Raw genomic sequence first — 21,265 nt, 5'->3', positions numbered from 1 at the left:
GCTAGTTTCCATTAGAGAACAGTTCAATATCGGCGAATTGTAGAGCGGAGAAATTCATTTTCCTGTGGAAGTTTGCCAGCAACATCGGCGACCGGTGTCGTGCGGCTTAAATTCGCCTTCCTCTATCGTGTTCCCAGACTCTCTACGTTCGTCCTCTTTTCTGTAAAATCGCACCGTCGGGAATCGCTGAAAATGACGAGTTCCCAGCACGAGTTCGACGATGAATGAACGGCTACCATCGGGTCGATTGCCGAACAGGCGGGAGACTTGTTCGTTTACCTGGATAAGAAGGTAGAACTATTATATCGGTCAGAAACAGGGAAAATCGTTGAACCCGCCTCATCTATATCACCTTTATCGGCTCGTTATGGCGGTCGGATCCTGATCTCCCACTTCGTGAACGTAAATAAAAGCCAGGAGCAAGGGTATCCTGATAATTTATCGTTCCTATTGTTTGTAATTTTCCTCACTCTCTCTCTGGTTAAAGTTTCAACGACTGTGGTATACGTGTAACATGGAATTTGTTGCTTTTAACACTGACAGGAGGAAAGTAGAGACGCGATTGTGTTGTTAGCGTTGTGCAGGTGATGTCGGTGAAACCGTGACGCTAATTGTTTGAAAGGACCACGCCGCTATATGCTGACTTTACGCGAGTCCATTGCCAGGGATGTTTCTTGCTTCGGAAGAAATCCCACAGAAATGGGGGGATAAATTTTAAAATTTATCTCGCGCCATGAAGTGTCCGCGAATTTAATATATTCAATTAATTGAAAGAAGAGAATGAAGTTTATAAAAGCAATATCGTGAACAACAGTAAAGTACAGTGTGTTAAAGTTTAGCCACATATTCCTAAATCACCCTTTATAACGGAGAAAGATTTTCAACCCCAAGCGAAGGTGTTGAAACGTAAAGTCGCGAAAGACGAGGGAGCCGAGCTTTTACGCAAAAGCCCGCCGTCGTTATTTCTCTGTTCACGGCAAGTTAGGCACGCTATTGGAAGAAAGGATAAGTGGTCGCGTTTAGTCGTACGTGAAATCGTTGCCTTTAAAATCGTCAAACGGATTCCGCCGAAACGGGCACGGTGGAATCGAATATTCCTGGAAGAGACGCGAATATTGCGTGTGATCCACTCGGAAAGAATTTTACTCGTCGCGATTTGAATTGCATCCATCGACTCGATCGTTCTCCAGATAATCGCGGATGCAATATTTCCTGTGCGTTTCCATGGAATAACAATACACCACGGGTGGTTGGAAAAACAAGGAGGACATGTATGATACGGTTAATAACTTCGTACAGGGACAACCGAATGGACGGGAAAAAGTAAATTCTATTTACATCTACCTTTTAGCCTTTTATCGTGGAATCGATCCACTTGGATTAATCGAATCTGATGGAAAATTGCGTTAAAGAGCGCGGGCACAGAGTGTTTTCGCAGTGAAAGCCCAATAAACAATATCACTGTAATTTATGGTTCATCGTTAGAGCATTCATTTTCCAACTGTAAATAACAGGCACGTTCGTTTTACAATTTCCGCATTAATAATTGGATATGTAAATCGGATACGCTAACCTCGTTACGAGTTACGTTATTACTCTACACTTGGCCAGATATTGTTCGTTCGACACGCGTGACCTGTTAATTAACAAGAGCGCAGCTTCGGAATAATTTTCCCCTGATAACGAAGGGAGAAATATCGTTTCGCGCGTCTCGACGAGTCAATTTCACAGGTCGTACCTTCGGAACGATTAAGTACAAAACCACGATTTCCTTGCAAACGCCTATCCAACGAGCCGTGTGAACACGAGATGTTTTACGAGGATTCAATCGGATGTTCGCTGCTTCTGTTGACACGTGCTCGATCGTAAAAACCGATTGTTTCGAACCCTTCCATGTAATGGAAACAAAACCACAAAGCTACTCTCTTGAAATGGAATACAAAAGAATGTACCAAGTCGAAAGAAGTTGAAATTATGCATAATGAAATATGGTTTTAAGTTGTTGCAGCTTTGAATCGATATCGATATCGAAATTAGAATAATTTAGGTTTGCGATCGAAATTCGGTTTGCAGACAGAGTTGATTGAGCAATCAGTTGGTCTGGTAGCAATCAGCGAACACTCGAATTGGTTAGTCAGCTGCCAACAAGTTTAATCGAAATAAGAAGCAATTTCGATCTTAGTTAGAGTTAAACACAGTTAGGTAGTTTCAGGAAAACTTAAACGGTAGATACTGTGTTATGTAATACCACGAACTTGCTCGGAACCACTGACGGAAATGAATAATTCGAATTGAAAAATAATTGGAGCGAGTTGGAGATTAGCAGTAACGTTGATTGATCGGAGTAAATCACCGTCAGTCGTTTATGGGTTTCACGAATTCCCTGTTTTTCCACCGACAGAACTCGTAAATCTGCTATGTCCAATACGAGCATCGTCCATCGAATTCCTCGAATCGATTTCGTTGCTTTGCAAAATTTATAGAATTTAAAATGTATTTACTCTGGGGAAACCAGGAATAATCATTTTTTAACATCTTCCTTTAGTTTCACCGATAACACGTTTCTCGACCATTTAACAATTCTTAAGGAGCACTTTTATTCACGCTCGATAAAGCAACGATTTCTTCTCTCGCCTCATCGAACGAAATCCTTCGTTTCAACTCTTTCTTAGTTCGATGAAATCTTTCCTCGTTAAGATCCTTTTCGAGGGCAGTCATCGAAGCGCGACTCCTTTCGAATCGTTGAAAATTCATTTCCAATCTCGCGAGGTATATTTTTCCCCTCGTGTCTCGTTAAACCGCTCGAAAGGAGGTCTTGCAGAATTTTTCCGCAAGAAAGTGGTACGAGACTGGACGTATCTTGGACGCGACGGATCAAAAGCGTCCGCGAGTATTTCAAATCCTCTTTGCGAGCCACATCGTTTCGCCGGGAAATGCATCGCGGCAGCGACGATGGTAAGACGGTTCTTCTTATTTCGAAATTCTCTTTGATATCCGCAACGTCGAGGACAGAACGTATACGCGAACGAGAAAGATGAATTTTATCCTTTCCTCTTTTTCTCCTGTTCGTCCGGGTTGATTCGAAAGTTCGCCACGGGAACGATTCGTGTATTGTCGTCGATCGATGCTCTGAAAATCGAGCAACTCGACGCGAAGCAGGGTTAAAAAAAAAAAACAACTTTCAATTAATTTAACTTGCTGGCCTAGCGAGGCCTCTCGCGGGAGAGAAGGTCCCTTCGTTGGATTAACATTCACGGCAGTAAATGTAACGCTTTCATCGGCGCCAGAATGCCAGACTGCAGGAGGAACGCTGGCAGCAACATGATAAAGCTATTACGCGAAACGATGTCACCCTTACAGACCCTTCCAACGATATACATTTAAACTTGCCCGTATTCGTCGCGAGAGATTTCGCGCGACGAAACGGTAACCGTTTGCCTTCTTGCATTCAATGGGACCCGCTCGAGCGGCTTTCGCGCGACAATCCCTCGATAACAGCCGGATTAACAGGCTGGAAACGACTTTTCCTCGTAGCCGAAGCAACTCGAGGACGAACTCGCGACGACGATTATAAACGCGACCGAGCATTTCCAAGGGAAATATTAACTTCGCTAATAAGTTCGTTCGTCTGAACCGCGTGCATACGCGTCATGACAGTTCCTTATCTCAAACTGTTGCTTGCATCTGCTTGTATATTAATCGTACGTAGATTTCAAAATACAGAAGGTAGAGATTTAAGATACAAGAGAACAGTGGATCATCGATGTACAAGTTGAACAAGAAAAAAAATCTAATTGATGAACATCGACGCGATAAAATCACCAGTGTTCCTTGGTGTAAAAACTTACTAACGTTGATACCTTTTTTTGCTTTCAGGTGATATAATCCTGGATAAGAATTGATGATCTCTACTGGCCTGGCCAGCCCTCGAAATTGACCCGAATTGATCGAAGGCCCGATTACCGGAAACAGACGACCAAAAATGTGACGCGCGGGGGTCACTCGACGGTCGTGGCTCGAATAGAGAAGACTGGACGACTATTGGAAGCGTGACGGTGGATTGACTGTGAGTATTATCCTCGATAACATTATTTCCCGTATCGCGTTCGATTTTTGAAAACTGAAAAACTCGTGGCTGCAGATAGATATGGTTATAAATCGAGCAGATTTAATTTCAAATATTCTATAACGTGAAATGTATTGTGCGGCCCCGATAAGGACCATCGTCGAGAGCCGAAATGTCGACTTTTTAATAGAATATAGAATATATTTATATTCGCTTTGGTAGCAGAGATAATGCAGCAGCTGAATGGGATGGTTCGATTTTAAATTCCATGTTGTTCGGACAGCTTCGCGATATCCTCGATGTACTTGTCGGTCTTCAAAGCAGCTTCCGGGGCAGGAAATATGGCCTGGTGATGTCCTATTCTCGCTGCAAATAATGGCGCGAATGATTGCATAATTTATTAGCGGTCCTGCTATCGGGTGACCGTAAAAAAACATTACCAACGTTATCGTGAATTTTTATTTGAACGATAGAAGATATTACAAAGTGCATGGTCGTGCTTTACAAAAAATTCTATTTCCGTCTGATCGCTTTTGCAAGAAAAAAAGATTAAAAAAAAGAACTTCTTTTGCACGACACGATCCGATTGAAAGTAACGTGAAACTTTGGTATCGCGAAGTTTTCGCTGGCTAATTGCAAACGAATTATCCGAACGAATCGCTTGATTCGATTAAAATATTCAGGATACTTAGACTGCATTGTTTGCGTCACGCTACGATACTTCTTGAAATACTTTTCATTCTGGGCCAGAGAATGAATTCATCGATAACACAAAAGGCACCGAGTTCGTTCTCTGTTCAATTTTCTCGTTCAAAGTTTTTCCTCCCACCTCCTCTTTTTTTTTTATATTCTGTAAACGAAACGATTAATCGTCGGGAATTATCTCAATTCGTTGCAGCGGAATAACTGGTTACGTTTTCCCTGCAAAAAGAATCGTTTGTTGCGTGCCGTCCGGTTTGAAAAATTCCCTCGTTGTTTGAACCGCAGCGACGGTCATTAATCGATGCCGTAATTGGAGGTTTAATTCGTCACTTTGAGCGTGTATAATGGACCGCTGCATATTCGATGATTTTAATCGTGAAACACTTGTCACCGGTAACCCCTTTATCCGACCCATTGTGCAGTCAATTGTCTATCCCTGCTTTACGTAACACTTTTCTTCTACTACCTCTCTCTTTCCCTTGTTTATCCACGTTTCCGTTGTTGCGTAATTTTCAACGGTACTTAGACTTTTTAAGGATACTCGTTCGATAACGAGAATTTTTTTCTTTAGAAACATACTGGTCTATGAAATAGCTGTCCAGCACTTTCCCCAGGATACAAGGTAGAAAATTGAAAGTTTCAAATTAACTGTGGAATGTATAATATTAATTGCCCCAGGTAGTAAGCGAGGAGATTAAATTATAAAACTCTGTCGATATTCTTCAAGATTTATAAAGTTCTTCGTGGAAATTGATTTTTTTTTTTTTAAATTTTGTTTCATTTTTATACAAAAGACCAGATCTGGTATTGGAACAGTTCGATCGAGTTTCTCTCTTAACGTTCGTCGGTCGGTGCTCGAAAATTTCGGTTACCACCGAAACCGTGACCTGGTTCAATCGGCGATGAAGTCGATGTAACGTCGAACGTACGAATTCTCTCTCTCATGTTCGAGTCAATTAAGCTCTATCGATTGCCTCGACGACAAAGACGAACCCAAACTCTGGCCGAACGGTTGCCTGTACCCGGCTCGAAGCAAGGTTTAGTGTTACTTTATTAACGGGCTCGACTTATGTTTATCGATCCCCTTCGATGGCTCCGTCGATTGTCCACCATAAAGATCGTCGTCCGTAAAACGTTTATAAGCTTCGATACGAGTTCGATACGTACTATTCCCGAGTAATAAACGTCGGGACAACGACAGCGGAAACAATGGCGATTTGCGAAATGGTTCGCCGCGACCGTGACTAATGGGAACCGTATGAATTAGTCCTGAGAATAGGGAATTCGGGTCAGGAACTGATGTACCCAGGACTTACTGGTTAAATTACGGCGTACCGAGGACAAATAGATGGGAAAAGTGTTGTTCCATACGATTGCCTATCATTGTTGAGGAACTTTGAATTTTTATCCCTGCTTGTTGCATATCAAGTGTATGATTTTCAAAGATGGAAAGTCTGCCACGATTTCATCACATAAAAGTATCGCACAATTGGAATTGTAGTATATCAATGGGTAGCTTAAAGCTTAACGAACATAACTACATAAAGGTTTCATCAATATTCTCGATATAAAATGGCTGGCACTTTGTTCGAACAAATAATGCAGCTTAGCACTGTCCATTAACGAATATCCAATTTTCAATCATTTGTATTTTTATGTATAATAAAAAAATTACAACATTTTGGAAATTAAATGTTTGCCAATGGGCGATATTGTTTTTAGTCATTGTTTGCTTAGTCATTTTGGAAATATTAAGCTTCGTTTCATTTCTCTTCAATTTTATGATTTAATGCAACCAGGATATTTCGAAAACTTTGCATTCTGATAGGATAATAAAAAAAGTAGCTAACTTAAGACTCGTACGGTTTAATGGAAACGTTACAAGATAATTTCTTTCTATTCACACCTACGAAGGAATCGTTTCGATCTTTATGGTCTTTTGCAGCAAGCTTCCACGCTAAAAGCAATAAGGAAACCATCATCGAGTCAATGCATTTACCTTTTTCTCTTCTCTCTTCTTCTATCTCTTTTCCAATACCTTTGTCTGTTCGAGAGGGCGAGAAAGTCTCGCGGTCTTTCTATATTCTATATAGATGCCTGTGGAGGACGTACCCGACCCGCACCCTAAAGCCTTGTCCCATTTTTGTCCCGGCTTGCATTCTAATTCTCGCCCCGATACGTACTTTCACTTTTGATTCGTCGACTTTTCATTTTCTCGTGAGCCTCGCTTATCCGATTTAATATTCCTTTCGTTCGAGCCGGGATAAATTGAATTTTTAAAGAAAATATGTATTTAGGATCGAGGATGATGCTGCTGGAACGATTCGTTGGAACGAATAACCCTTCGGTTCATTCGTTCCAGATTTCTTTTCTCCCGATACACCCCCTTTAAGCGATATTATTTTTTCATAAGATCGACTGTGTCGTATCAATCCGCTTATTAAATTGACTCGTCGCCGAAGAAATTCGTTTTCATTCTCGAAGGACGTATCATTCTTCCCTTGCCACGCTTCCACCCGGGGTCATAACCAACATTCGCCCTCGTTTTTATCCTGATCTTTTTTCTCTCGGGGCAAAAAATCCCCATGGTGGAAACAACGCGAAGAAACATCTACCCCCGTGGAAACGCCGTTTCATAAGACAGCGCGTTGTAATTTACAAAGCTCCATTATCTGTGGATCTTTTTCCCAGCCCGCGGTGGGTATTTTGCGGTAGATACTTTGTTACATCCTGTCTAATAATTAAATGAAGATAATTCTTTGGTGTTTTCGTGTAATCTCGAAATTGGGAACGAAAAATAATTAAAAATATTCAGGAAACGGTGGACAGGCAAAGTTTTCCAATTTTACAATACCAAGATGTGAAATGTATGTAGGAACGAATGGAGAGAATATGTGAAATACTTTTCGCAAATACGTAGGTAATAATACGATAATACAGAATGTTCCGGAGTTAAATGATCAAAGTTCGCCGTTATATTCGACGAGTGGGAATAAGGAAAAGATGTGATATAGGTATAGGCGCGGAAACTCTTTATTAAAAAGTTCTAACAAAAATATTTGAACACGAAAGCGAGTTTGCTGATACATTACGATTTAATAGTAGGTCAGCAACGTTCATTCAATCTCTTCGTTCCAATTATATTGCATTATCTGCACGGTAATTAGCGTTAATTAAATTGCATTACATCACCGAATAATTAATTTAAGTTAAACTCAATTCTTTAATGAAATTTTGGTATAGAAAATTAAACGGATTTTCTTTCGAACAAATATGTTACATTTCGAGGAAGAGCCTCTTTTTTCAACCATTTTTCACTTGTCAGTTTACCAAGTATTACCTCCTTTGTTCTTTTTTCTTTTTTTTTTCAACATTTTGTAGGACCGCAAGCAAAAACTGAACAACGAATAAAACAAAGAACTTCAATTTATCAAAATAGAAAGAATAAAAAGAGACACGGGTTCGCTGTCGAAACGGGTGTTATATCAAAGTGCTTTCTCATCATAAATGCAGTCTGGTAACTCGGTCGCGATCGCGGTTAGCCACGTTTTTCCCTCGAAAATGCACGCGGCTCGAAGCCACTTTTCCTCGACATGTCGTAAAAAATTGTCGCTTCCGTAGGTTGGCTCGACATTTCGCTGTCGCCGGGAAACACAATTCGCGTGCACCTCTAGAAAGTGTTTTTACGGCCGAGGTAATGCGAAGAATAATATGTAAGAACCGGTGACTTTTCCGGTTTTGCGTAATTTCAAAAGGAGAGCAAACTCGAACTCTTCAAGGGACGTAAGAAAAGAAAAGGGAAGAAAAGAAAAAGATTACGGTAATATTCACCCCGCATCCTTCGAACGTGAATGTTTCATAAAAGTCGTTCCACAGAAAAATTCATAAAACGTGCCTCTTTCTGACCGTGAACACTGTACAAACACGTCCCTGTCTTGTACGACTCTTTTCATTGCTTTTGTTTTCGAACAAGAAAATCGTGACCGTACGAGAGCCGAATATTTATCGTGGCGATAAATTTTCGTATTCTTTTCATTTCCGCTCTTTTGGTTCTCTGCAACCCCTTCGCTACGATATTCTTCAAGCTATGTAGGATAAATCAGTCAATTGGAACGGTTTATAACTCAAGTTTGGCTTGAGATAGAGGAAAGTTTCAAAAGAAGAAAATCTGTAATCTCAGATTTTTCGTAAGTGCAACGATGCGTTTAAAAAATGCAGCTGCACTCTTTTTTTTAAATGCCATCAATGGCTGACTTTTCAACGGGTCCTTATCGTTTCAATCGGAATTTATTACTTGGTACCTGAAAAGTTGGTTGATCAATAGCGAGGAAAACGCGGTACAATGAAATCGTGGATCGTCAGAAAGCGAGCCGGTAATTTGTAAAGTTGTTCGGAAGTACCTGTACATTTCCGATAAGGAAATATACCGGGACCGAGCTGCGTGTGTAAGAAAAGATCTTGGATAAAGGAAGGAAGTCTTTTGGTCACGATCGTCTCGAGAGATTTGCGAAAACTTTTCCCTGGGAATAAACGGGGACCGTTCGAGCTCTTTGAATCGGTATCTCGTGAAAGCTTGAACTTCTTGCTCGATGAAGTCGCAATCGAATCGCAGTAATACAAAATTCTCCCCTCTCAGCGTTATTTCTTCAGTTTCTCCTCCTCCTTATCGATCCCTCACAATGTCTTCTTCTTTAAATCGAAATGCTACAAGAAGTGGCTGTATAAATTCTTGTAAAAACTGCGAGAGAAAAGACAGGAAGAGAAATCAGTGGACAGACGATTTTCTCGTTTTTCCAGCGGAGAAAATAAAGAGGGAAAAGGAAACGTTGTCAGTACGATCGAAACGATCGTCCTTGATTCTTTTCAGGCTTCCTTGGGGACTCATTAAACCGTATTCGCTTGTGCACGCGAGCACAGCCTGGATGAGATTACGCGATAATTAGCAAACCGGCCGAGTCGAGCACGGTTTTTCACATGACCGTGCAAACAGCTGCGATAGATCATGTAAATGCTATCTGAAATTCTATTGAATAGTCTTGGTCAATTTTGACGACATTTAGTGACGCGATCTTTTTAGTTTGTCATCAAATATCAGTTCGTTTTCACGAGCAGTTGTCATATGTTGAATGGGAAACGAGCTCGGGAGGTAAGCGAAAAATAACAGAGGAGCTTGTTTTAATAACCAACTAATATTCTGGAGCAGTTTTTTCTGGAACTCGAATGCTTTTGAATAATTAAATTCTGCCCGAGTTTAATCGATGACAGTGCTTCTTAATTTAAACAATCTTCACAGTTAAGTCGCATTGAAATGCGGTGTCCGCTGTTATTTAAGGTGTTTGATTTAAGATTCCCCGTTGCATTCGCGAACGTTGCAATTAATCAACAATGCTGCCACCTGAAAATTTGTTAGCTTTAACTTACGTCTTCGTTAACACTTTGGCTGTTCAACTGGAAGCTAAATTATAGATTAATTTTCTAATTAAATCCTCAGTTTGCTGTTTTGAATTTCTAATGCAATTTTCGTGATATTCAAAATCTTTTGCGTTTTAACCACCAAGAAAATATTTTTCAAAAGAGTAACATTAAGATTCCTTGAGGAATAATTAGCTTTTAATACGGGTTTCATTGCCGGGAGAGGAACTGGCCGGGATTCGAAAAGTTTGAAGAAGTCCTTGAAAATTTCTGGCCCTCGCGATGGAAGTATTGCGCGACCCTCGGGATCGTGGAAAAGGGGGGGATGGATTACGTTCAAAAGTGCATGAATGCAGAAACATACTTGCTCGTGTCACGCCATGCTATGCCATATCACGCCAGGCCATGTGAAATGGAATGCATTGATTATGCAGACTTATCTCACGCTCTCGTGAAGCTTTGTTAAAGCTACACTCTGCAACATTGTGCAAATTTGCACGGTTAACCCGTCGAATGTCACCGGGGTCGCTAACGATCGACATTTTCATTAAATAACTGAATGCTAATGAGCAAATGAATGTTCTTTATTATGTTACTAATAAAATTACAGGTCCTGTAATTACAAAGATGCAAGTGTCATCGGTAAATTATTCAAAATTTAGTTCAATTTTACTTAAATTTGAAAAGCCGAAAGTAGACTATTGGCATAATTATTAATCAATACTTTTTCTTAACTTAAACTTTCAATTACACATTTGACAGTGCCATTCGACGTGTTTTTCTGGCGTCGGTCACAGGTGACCCCCAGGACAATCGACCTGACCACGGACCCTATCGTTTCCCTCAGTTCCGGACCCTTGAAAAATTTCGTTACTTTTCCCGCTATTTTTCTCTGCCTCCAATCTGTCCTGAATCCCGGTGTCGTCACTTTGTCCTCCTGCCTGCTCGTTCATCATCTCGTTCCTCTCTCCCTTGAAAAACCGACGGAAATCTATTGCCCTTGTTCTCTCGTTGAATCGATGCAACGTTAGGAAAAACACGGAACAGGGGAAAACGCGCGGAGAAAATGGGAAGGTACATTTTTCGTCGGAAAACACGGATTCACCGGCGGACGTTCGAACATCTGTGTCTCGGGAAATTGTGGCCGTCTTGCCCGGGGTTTATAGTGTCCGCGAAAAGTTAGGAAAGTTCTTGCACGACTTGCCGGCTGCGTGATTTATCGTACTTTTAACAAATTTCCTGGGCTTGGGAAACAGACTCACATATCCATCGCGCTATCGTCCTGATGTTATCCTCTAATTCCTAGCGCATAAATACTGGAAATCTTATTTTCTCCGACGCACATTCTACCGTACCGCAAGGATTTTCATGTAATTTTTTACAAACCACACCTATGCGCCAAGGAATGTAAAGTTTAGCCGCGGATGGAAACTGGAAACAGAGTAACATTCCATGCACCGAGTAACTATTTCAGTTGCGAGGCTGGTAGGTTGAATTTATCGGCGGTTTTATAAGTATTTCGTATTATATTTATACTGATAATAATATTTCATGATATTACTGCTGAGAATACATGATAAATGAGGTCTCGTGGGCGTTTCGAAGACAGATGGGCAAGTTTTTTTCTAACAAAAACAGCTGTAAAGGTGGGCGTTATGGAAATATTAATATATAAATCATTTAATACAACAACGAGACTTTTATTTTACCGAGTCACTGGTAAATATATATGTACGTGGGAGGGTTGTTGTAAAGGCTGGCAGCTTGGTAACCGGAGTTCGTGATTCGAACGTGTTACGAGGGTGCAACTTGTTAGGGGAAACCGATTCGTAGGATGCCAAGGTTCGAACCGATCCTGCAAACCGTTGTGATTGATTCATAACGTGTTCCCGGACGATAAATCAACTCGAGCAACGCGTTGCCCGCCGCAATGTTTAATTGGCATTGGTTCGTACGTAATTCGTAAATAGTTGCGAACCGCGAGCGTAAAGTGCCCTCGAATGAATTTCATTTCCATCGCGTGAACGAGTAACGCTTTCATTTGCCTTTACAATTGTTTAAATACAGGCTTGTATGGTAAACATTTTGCCTTTTCCTTTTTTACAACAATATCATAAATTTGTAAACCGTGAAAGCGAATCGGTGAGCGGTGTTTTCACGTCCGTGAATTTTCCAGTTATTTTTTTATCGTTAGCGGTGCGATCAGGTTTTGTTACGGCTGTATAAATGTATAACTTGTTCGCGTAACGTTTGGTAACAGATGCGTTTATTTTTGTTACGAGATTTTATTTTGCGAGCAGATTGGTTATTGGTAATTCAGTTGTTTAGCTAATTGGCATGACGATGGTTTGGGAAGAGAATAATTTCTGTTCGAATTATTCTGTTTTTATAATTCACCCTGCGTTCGAATATTTAGACTTTCGGTTCATACGATATTTGCAGTCTAATTTTATCGTTTGCAGAACTAGTTACACTCGCAATCGTTTATCATAAATCGTTCAAAAACAATGCGAAATTGGATCGAGCATGTTTCGTTAATCCTCTATTCCGTGTTAGAGAATCGCTATTTTCCAGTGTGTTTGCGATTATCTCTGATCATGATCTCTAACCATCATGAATCACGTACAACGAATTTACTCGGCAACGGATCGTTTCCATTCCCTTTCTCTCTCTCTCCAGCTGCGCGCTTTCATTATTTATGCGTTTCACACACGGGTCAATTTAGCGGAACCGTGCAAAAATCCCGGATAAATTGCCCTTAATTTTTATCCAGACTTCTCTCCGCGCGGCCGATTGTTACAATTCCCTTTTTGCCGAAAATAGGAAAAAGAAGATAGAGGATCCTATTTTCGTGGCTCGAATTTGCAAGGAGAACGAACTGCTAGAATTGGCTAGGTCGGATTTTGTTCGTTTCTTCGCGTTGATCCTTTGGGAATCGTTGGTGAAGAAAGAAGATCCTCCTAAGGATTTCCTTCCTACCTCGAATAGATAGAACTATCAAAACTGGGGGAATTTGCCTAAGCGTTAAATAGGCAAAAGTGTTCCTCTTTTATTTGAAAATTTTGTTTATTAATTAAAATTTAATATTTATAGAAACTTAATATACTTGGTATCACTGTTCAATACAAATACCAAATTATTGTTATTAATTTGAAATTGGTTCAAATTTCAACAAAATATTAATGTCTGTTATTATTTCAAATAACAAATGGGTATCAAAGGGATATCGACTCTATTTGATACCTACACGTCTATTCGACACAGTACCATAATTTACGGGTTGGAATTGATAGTATTGATTCGGTATCGTTCCAAATATTACCCGTGGCAGTCGATATGTTAAATTTTGGATCAAGTTCTAAATCAAACCTAATACATACACAGTGTTCAAACTTGAATGATGGATACTGTATCACTTGTAAGGAGAGCGAGTAATTGAAGTCGATCATTAATTATTCCACCGGTTGGCAAGAATTTTTTTACCGATTGTAAACTCATGGTAACCGAGACGGCCGAAATCGTCCCAATACCTGCTTGCATATTCCAGAGGGTAGTCGGTTTTCACGAAAACAAGCGTGGCATTTAAAGCAGGGATTCCGTGTTCCGTTTAAAAGTCCTCGTTTCCCGCGATCGAACGAACCGACAGGAGGGAAAAGAGAAAAAGAGAGGAGACAGAAAGATTTGCAGTAAACGTCGAGCGAATGGTGGTTCTATTTCGGAAATTTCACCGTGGCTCGTCAAGATTTTTCGTTCGCGACGGTGGTAGAATGTTAATTAATGAGAGTCAACGGAAAGAGAACAACGGAAGAGGAAACGTCGGTGTCTGAAACGTTTTGCACGAACGCGTCGCGATTCGAGGACCAGACAACCCGCGGGAATAAAGTAACGAAGGGTTAGGGGGTAGGGTGGCGAGGGTGAAAGAAGCCAGCTTGAACAGAAACGTCAGATACGCGTCAAGTTTCCGACCAATTACGCCATTCTTCGTTCTACACCGTGAAAAGGGAATCCTGTCTGCTAGGAAAACTTCGCCGTGAGCGATCGTTTCTCACCGAGGAGCAACGAAAATTTCATTTATTTTTCACCGCCGCTCTGATTGTAGGCTTTTATTGTTAAATACTTTCGACGAAGTGCTGTTGAATAGGAGAAAGTAAATTGGGTCACTTTAATATTGTATACATAGTTCCAAGTGGAAACAGTGTGAAAAGAATATTGGATGTTTCTCTATTTCATTTGAACAAAAGAATCCTTTTTAACGTACAAAATCCTGAATCGAAAAAGTTGAAATAACAAATTAAAAGTTTGCAAATTTGACATGGTGCTTCTCGTCAGCTTTTATCAATCAGAGACCGAAAGTCCGTGGATGCAATTCAAAAAAATTGTATCTATACTGCAGCCGTGAAATCAATAATCGCGTTGCTTCGACCTACGTATCCACGTCCACAGCGTTGAAAAACGGATTGAACACGGGTTTCACTGGATTAAAACAGCTTTCGCGGTGAAAAAAAGGTTGTGTCGAGGAAGTTTTGAAAACCGCGGAAAAGAGGAGTCGCGCATTGTTATTCTCTTCACGCGTCGAGCAGACGTCGAGGAGCCGTCATCGTGTTTTAACCGTGAAAATTCTCGATCGAAACTGATTTTCCCGGCGTCGACTCGAGAATATCAAGAAGGACATGTTCTAAAGGTAACAGACGAGAACGCGAAACGTACTCAACCGAAGTAGCTTCCGTCTTTCAGACGCTTTTTCCGATCAATCTCGATCAAGCAGCAGCACTCCGAAGAATTTTCCTCTTTCGCTTCTGCCACGAACTTTTCATCTCTTAATATCCCCGTTTCCTTTCACCGTCGCGTTAACTGCCACGCGAATATAATTGCTTCTCCCTCGGCTGCGAAACTCACGGATTCCCCGGGGATTAATATCAAGGACCACGAGCACAATGCAATTTCAATACAGTGCACAGCACCTGGCAAACAGTCTTACGCATCCTTCTGCCAAAGACTCGGGGCGAAATACACGCCGGAAAGTGCAATTATTCCGGAATTAAAACGAGAGTTTTGACGACTAAAACTTTCCCCCGACGATTTCCTCATTTCCTCTTCCATGCCGACTTCTTATCTCAAATAACCAACTCCCATTCTCAAATATCAAGCAGTGAAAGATTCTCAAAGGAGCAATAACTTATGAAATCTTAGAAGAATTCATTTGTCTTGTAGAATAAAATTAATTTTCCTACAACTTCGTTCACTCGCGAGATCAACACCTAACGATCTAATTAAGTAGATTAAAGGCGGACTGATAATTATCTTACGACTTGTTTCTCGTCTGGACTAGGACAAACAGACAACGATAGGATCTGTCAAGATTTAAAGGTCTTATTGTCCGAGTGAAACATGGTCCCTCGGATTCTGGAAAATTTAGCTTCCCATTCATCACCCGAAACGCGTTCGTTGCTGTTTCGTGCCAAAATAAGAGAGTATCGATTTTGCTAGAAAACAATGGGTAAGCCCAATAATTGGCACGAAGAAAGCTTGCGAGTTTTAGAGGTGTCTTTTAAAATTCATTAACCTTACGATCTTTATCATTAGTTAGAAGGATCTTTCGAACTCGGAGTAGATCAAACTGATCCGCGTGAAACAAGTTCAAACAGATATCGCATAGTTAATTATCAAGGAATCAGAAATTAAACGCAATCATACGCACGGGAAATTCCCAACGGTATCATGCCTGATAATCAGATATCTATTAACGCTTCAATTACCATATTCGAAATCCCATTTACCCAATTGGTAAACAAGTAACGCCCGCGTAGCATGCGAGCGTCCTTTAATTCAAAGCCGCACGTGGAACAAACATGCACACATTGACTGAAACAACGTTTAAACATTGTCAATTCGTAACAACTGTGAACCACGTTTCGTCGCGTTTAACCTGACTCGATTATTGAAGGCTTACTTTGGAACACTTGCAGTTCTTGTAAAATTTCGTACGTGTCACCGGCAACCGGCATTACTAGGTCGTGGCGTGCCAAATAGTTGATTTCGGAACATGGAAAGTCTGCGGAGTGAATTCATGACAGAAAAGTATCGCGAAATAGCACGTATGGTATATGAATTTAAAGCTTAAGGTCCGAAGAAAATAACTACGTTAAGGTATCATCGATAATCTTAATAGACAATGACTGATTTTTCGCTGTAACAGACCATAGATCAACCAATTTACAGCTCCTCCATTGGAAGATATCAAATGTTCAATGGCTTATTAATCTTCTTTAAATGAATGTTGACTTTCAGGATAATTTAATGTTCTGAAAAATCATTTTTACTGAAGCCAGTCACGGCTGATCTTTCTACCCGTTACAGTGGCAAGGAGGAAATTATCAAAAGGTACGAGTGCTTGTTCCTTTTCAGCACCCCATTCTCGAAAGAAACTTAAACTATTTCCCGTAATGGAGGAAAGGAACAAGCGCCTTACGAAAATGCGCTTGAGGCTTACTCCTCTTTGACGGAAAAGAGAGGATAGAACGAAAGGCTGAGGCTTTAGAATGAAAGAGAGAGAGGTAGTACTCTCCATTATAGCTTTAGTCAATGTTTTCGCGCTTCTAAATAATTTAACGTTATTACCGCCATAAAAGGCAATAATTTCTCTAGGCAAATGATTATGCATGGAGCTGCGTAAATGGTCTACGAACGTAACCCCATCGCGCTCATAATACTCGAGCTACTGAACTTCATAAGTTCTTTTAATTCGTGGCAAAAATTACGTCCCACATTTTCGTGCAGCGTACAGTTAAATATTCACGTTGCAATTAACGTATATTCGTCTTTACTAAAAGCCAATTTATTCATTTTTTATTTGATGTTCAAAAATAGCTATGGCTTGTTGAGAATCACTGGAGGATCGAACATTGTTATATTTTTATACTGTTATGCTATAACATTCTTAGGTACGCTTTCGTGTAAAATAGAACAACAACTTTTTATGATGAACTCTACAACTTTATGCCCTTTTTACCTTATTCAATATTCGTGGTCGGTGAGCAGTGCCGGATAGAACACTGGCTTCAGCTTGATCCCCAGGGACTTTCTTCGCCGTCTCTACAATATTGCATACAGGGTGTTCCAAAAAGAAAAGAAATATAAAATGTTCTTGACTTTTCAATTTTCATCCTATATAAATTATAAAAAGGAAATGTAAATAGGGGATCTTGATGAAGGTTCGCTTTACCGAATGGTACATCGTTGCAAATACCGTCGATCGATCAAAGGAAATTTTAATCAACCATCGTCGGATATAAATCGATGGAAGAAAAATGAGAGGAGTAAATTTCAATCGGCACCAAGTCAAAGCTTAGTAAATTTTCTCTTAATTCCCCGGGCTTAATTTCCCGCCGCTTATTAGACGTTTCTTTGCATTTCCAATCGCCGCGAACGAGAAATCCAATTTCCTGTTTAAAGGCTGCTTCGCAAGACCGCTTTCCGTCCCCCTCCCCGTGGCTGCCTGAAACACCATCCACCGGAGATAATGAATTTGCTTCGCCGGCAGCATCGCTGGCTAGGTGGTCGACCATCGTCATCGTAACTCGATTTAAATTGTTGATACGTCTCTTGCTGTCGATATCCACCGCGTTGCTTCGCTGTGTAACGTTACCCCGCCACCTGTTTGCCCCGAGTGGGTGGCAGATCTGAAATCGCGTTATCAGCTGAACGGTTCGATTAGACAGGGAACATGAGGCTACTCTTAATAGTCGTCTAACTACTCCGGTTACTTCTGAAATGCTCTAATTATATTCTCCAAGTTTCTTAAATTGAAAACTCATTTTATTCGCATTACGAGTTTTCGACCGTTCCACTTTCCTTGGTAAAGGCAAAATAGCAACCTTGGAATTAGGGAAAAGTTCAGGGGAGTATATTGCTGAATATAGGGTGTTATCGTGTCGTAGAACTGATCTAAGAGCGTTATTAGCTCGTAAGACTATAGAAGCAACCCATCCCTGATCTAGGAAGGGTTCCCTAAATTCTGGGGTTGACGGGACAAGGAACGCAGCAGGAAATATCTTATTCAGGATACGATCGCACTGTCAGAATAAACGCGACATAATGAAACTAGTTGTCGGAACTTTCCGGTACCAGAATTAATCCACGAAACAGTGATTCTTGGTCGAAGCACTTAGGGGGTGGTAGTTGTTCCGTGATCGTGCGTGCTTAGATAACGAGAGAACTCTTGACTAAGTACGATTTATCACCAACGAATTGTTACACGCTCACCAATTTTCCAGACGTCCGTGCGCATTCGGGTTGCACTTTCCGATAACTCTTGGCAATCTATGGTACCGAGCGCGATGGGTGCAACAGAAATAAATTGTTACGCGTGTGAAAGTGCATTGTGGATAAAGGTTGCATTCACGGTGGATCGTTGGTTTTTCACGGGACTACGAGTTTCCGTGCGATTTATCGCCGAGCAATTGTTACTCGCACGAGATACGCTCACGGATGCTTAGTATTCGCTGCGAGTCGCAGTGTCTCACCGATCTTCTCGCTCAATCCTTTCTACTCCCGGATTCTTCCACGTCCCTGATCTCACGTGCTGTCGTGCACTTTTTCCTCCCCTATTCTCTTCATCGTTTTATTTTTCCGTTTAGTTCTCTATTTCCCCTTTTCTTCTCGTGCCATCCGTTGCACACCCTCGTACCAGGAACGATTGTTTGCTCACTGTTCGAAGTCTGATCAGTCTATCAGTCGCATCGTTGCTCCAGGATAGGGATGAGCATTGCAACAATCGCACCGTGTACACGATATACAATGCGAATATTTGTGAGAACAATTTCCACGATATCATCTTTCAATCTTAGCCGCAGCGAATTAACGCAACTAGCGTTCAGGGTATAATCTGTAATTGCGGGAAGCGTGTAGCACTGTACAGACTAATTAGAGTTATTAGTGTATAAAGGAACAGCTATGCGTCTAGTTCTACCCTAGGCAAAGGGTTAATTACTTCCACCAACATCTCGTTAATGCGTTTAACCTAGCCCATTGTGGAAGTTTGCCAACGTTATAGAATAAAGCTCTCCTTTACGACATCCGAGGGTGGAACATTTTATCCAACTTTCATTTCCATAAACGAGGGAAGTTTAAATAAAATAAAAATAAGAATCTCGAGTCAGTCGATATCCGTCTGTTCGATATGGAAATTTGATTTTATCCCTGGCGGGATTAATCAAATCGATTCCATTTCTGAAAAAAAAAAAGAAAATGTAATTAAATCAATCCCATTAGACGCGAGTCCAAGCTCCGACGACCAGATCGGGAAAACGGTTCGACGGAGTCGACTCCCGTCCTTCGACGAGGCAAGTCTAGTCTCCGGGAAAATCGATCTTACTCGTCGAAAAACGAGGGTAGGACAGAAGAGGCGGGCGGAAGGTATTAAAAATTACGAGGACAACGAAACGGCGCGCCGTCTTGTTTGCACGGCACTTGGACTTCCTCGAGGTTCATTTCTTGCTGGGAAAAACGCCACCGTACCTTTGGCTAGCTTTTTCTAAACGAACGTGAATGGGATTGGAAGACGATTTCGAAGCGTTAACGACGCAAAGTGCACGGTTTTCGATACCTTTTTCCCTGAGTATGTTTCAGAGGACAGTCGAACAGCTTTTATCAAGGGATGGTACAAATGTACAGCTAGGATAGTGAAACCTTTTTATTAAATAGAATATCGATGGAATGGACCAGGTTGTACGATGTACAGATCCGTTCTAGATTCTCGTAGTTATTTAAACGACGATATTCGAGATGTATGAACCTGGTTGGTGTATGAAAGATGGCAATCTTCTCTTACATTCATCATGAAAGTGAAAGGTCAATCGAGCGTCTTGAATCGATTGACATTTCCGGACGAATCGGGAAGGGAGAAGTTCGCTAATGGTGTGCCACAGCTCGGAGATCCTCAAACGCAAACTTGTACCTTACCGTTCGAGTACGAGTTCGCCTCGATAATGGTACCGTATTCGCCCATCCTCCTTTCCTTCGTCTCGTACTCGAGGAGCAAACGATTTTGGGATAAAGAGCTCGTTGAATTTGAATTCCTTGTACGTTCCCTCTGCGAAGCGTCGCTTTTTCCCCTGGATCATTGATTCCGGGAAACAAGAACGACGTTTCCCGTTCTATCCGTTTTCTCTTATCCGTTCGAACTCCACGGATGGTGCCGGGAGGAGCGAGAAAAACGAATTTCTTTATCCATGCTAGTTCGCGCTTCCGTACGAACGATGCTCTACCCGCGTTCGCTTTCCTCCAACACTGTCTGCTTTTCTATCGGCGAAACACGGATGGAATAACTGTGTTTCTTTCACGCTTGTTTCTACAAGCGAGGGAAAAGGGTAGAATTCACAAGGCATCGTAAGAAATAAAAGATATTTTATTCGCTAGCAAAGCGTTACAATGTCTGTATGTTACAACGATTTTATTATACATCGAATGAAAATTCTATGCAGAATGGTAACAGGAACACTTAGAGAAATGTGAACTTCACGGTACTTCTGATAATAGCGTGTATGATGTGTTTCTCGGGGAAATAACGTAAGAAATAAAAATGTTTTATTCACAAGTACCGTGTTACAAAGCTTGTATTGCACTCTACCATAAATTGAAGAGGGGTACTACATAGGAACGTAATAGAAATGCTTAGGGAAACATAAGGCACTTTGTAATACTGTTATAAATCAAAAGAAAATTCCATGAATAGGTAAAATCGAAAAATACTCGAGGTATCAAAGTTTCACACCTACGATTTTCACGTATGCATGAATTTGCTAATGATTAAAACGTACAATTGGTTACATGTTCATTTTTAATCTGATAATGATCGCAAACGCGTTACATAACCACCAGGTGAAATTTATTCAGGACATACAAATATTGATGAAAATTTCAGATATTCTATATCGAACAATACGCGTTTCCATTTAATATTTTTTATTTTATTTATTATGATCATAAGTGTATTTTAACGAGGAAACAAGATGGGTACAAAATAAATCTCCGCCTTAAATATCGATCAAATTGTAACAGAACCATTAACGTTTTCCGTAATATCGT

The 21,265-nt window shown here is 40.8% G+C and overlaps 1 protein-coding gene across 1 annotated transcript in view; it reads left to right on the top strand.

The window, feature by feature from the left end:
* Oct-TyrR (Octopamine-Tyramine receptor) overlaps positions 1-21,265 on the top strand; it is a 43,388-nt gene that overhangs the window by 16,085 nt on the left and 6,038 nt on the right. Inside the window, exon 2 of the mRNA XM_034317607.2 lies at positions 3,877-4,066. The gene's annotated coding sequence lies outside the window, so the exon portion shown is untranslated. The remainder of the gene's footprint in view (positions 1-3,876; positions 4,067-21,265) is intronic.

The sequence above is a fragment of the Osmia lignaria genome, chromosome 16 (genome assembly GCF_051020975.1).
Source record: "Osmia lignaria lignaria isolate PbOS001 chromosome 16, iyOsmLign1, whole genome shotgun sequence".
Classification (NCBI taxonomy): Eukaryota; Metazoa; Arthropoda; class Insecta; order Hymenoptera; family Megachilidae; genus Osmia; species Osmia lignaria.
The sequence above is the reverse complement of the archived record's forward strand: the minus strand, read 5'-3'. Positions and strand labels throughout refer to the sequence as shown.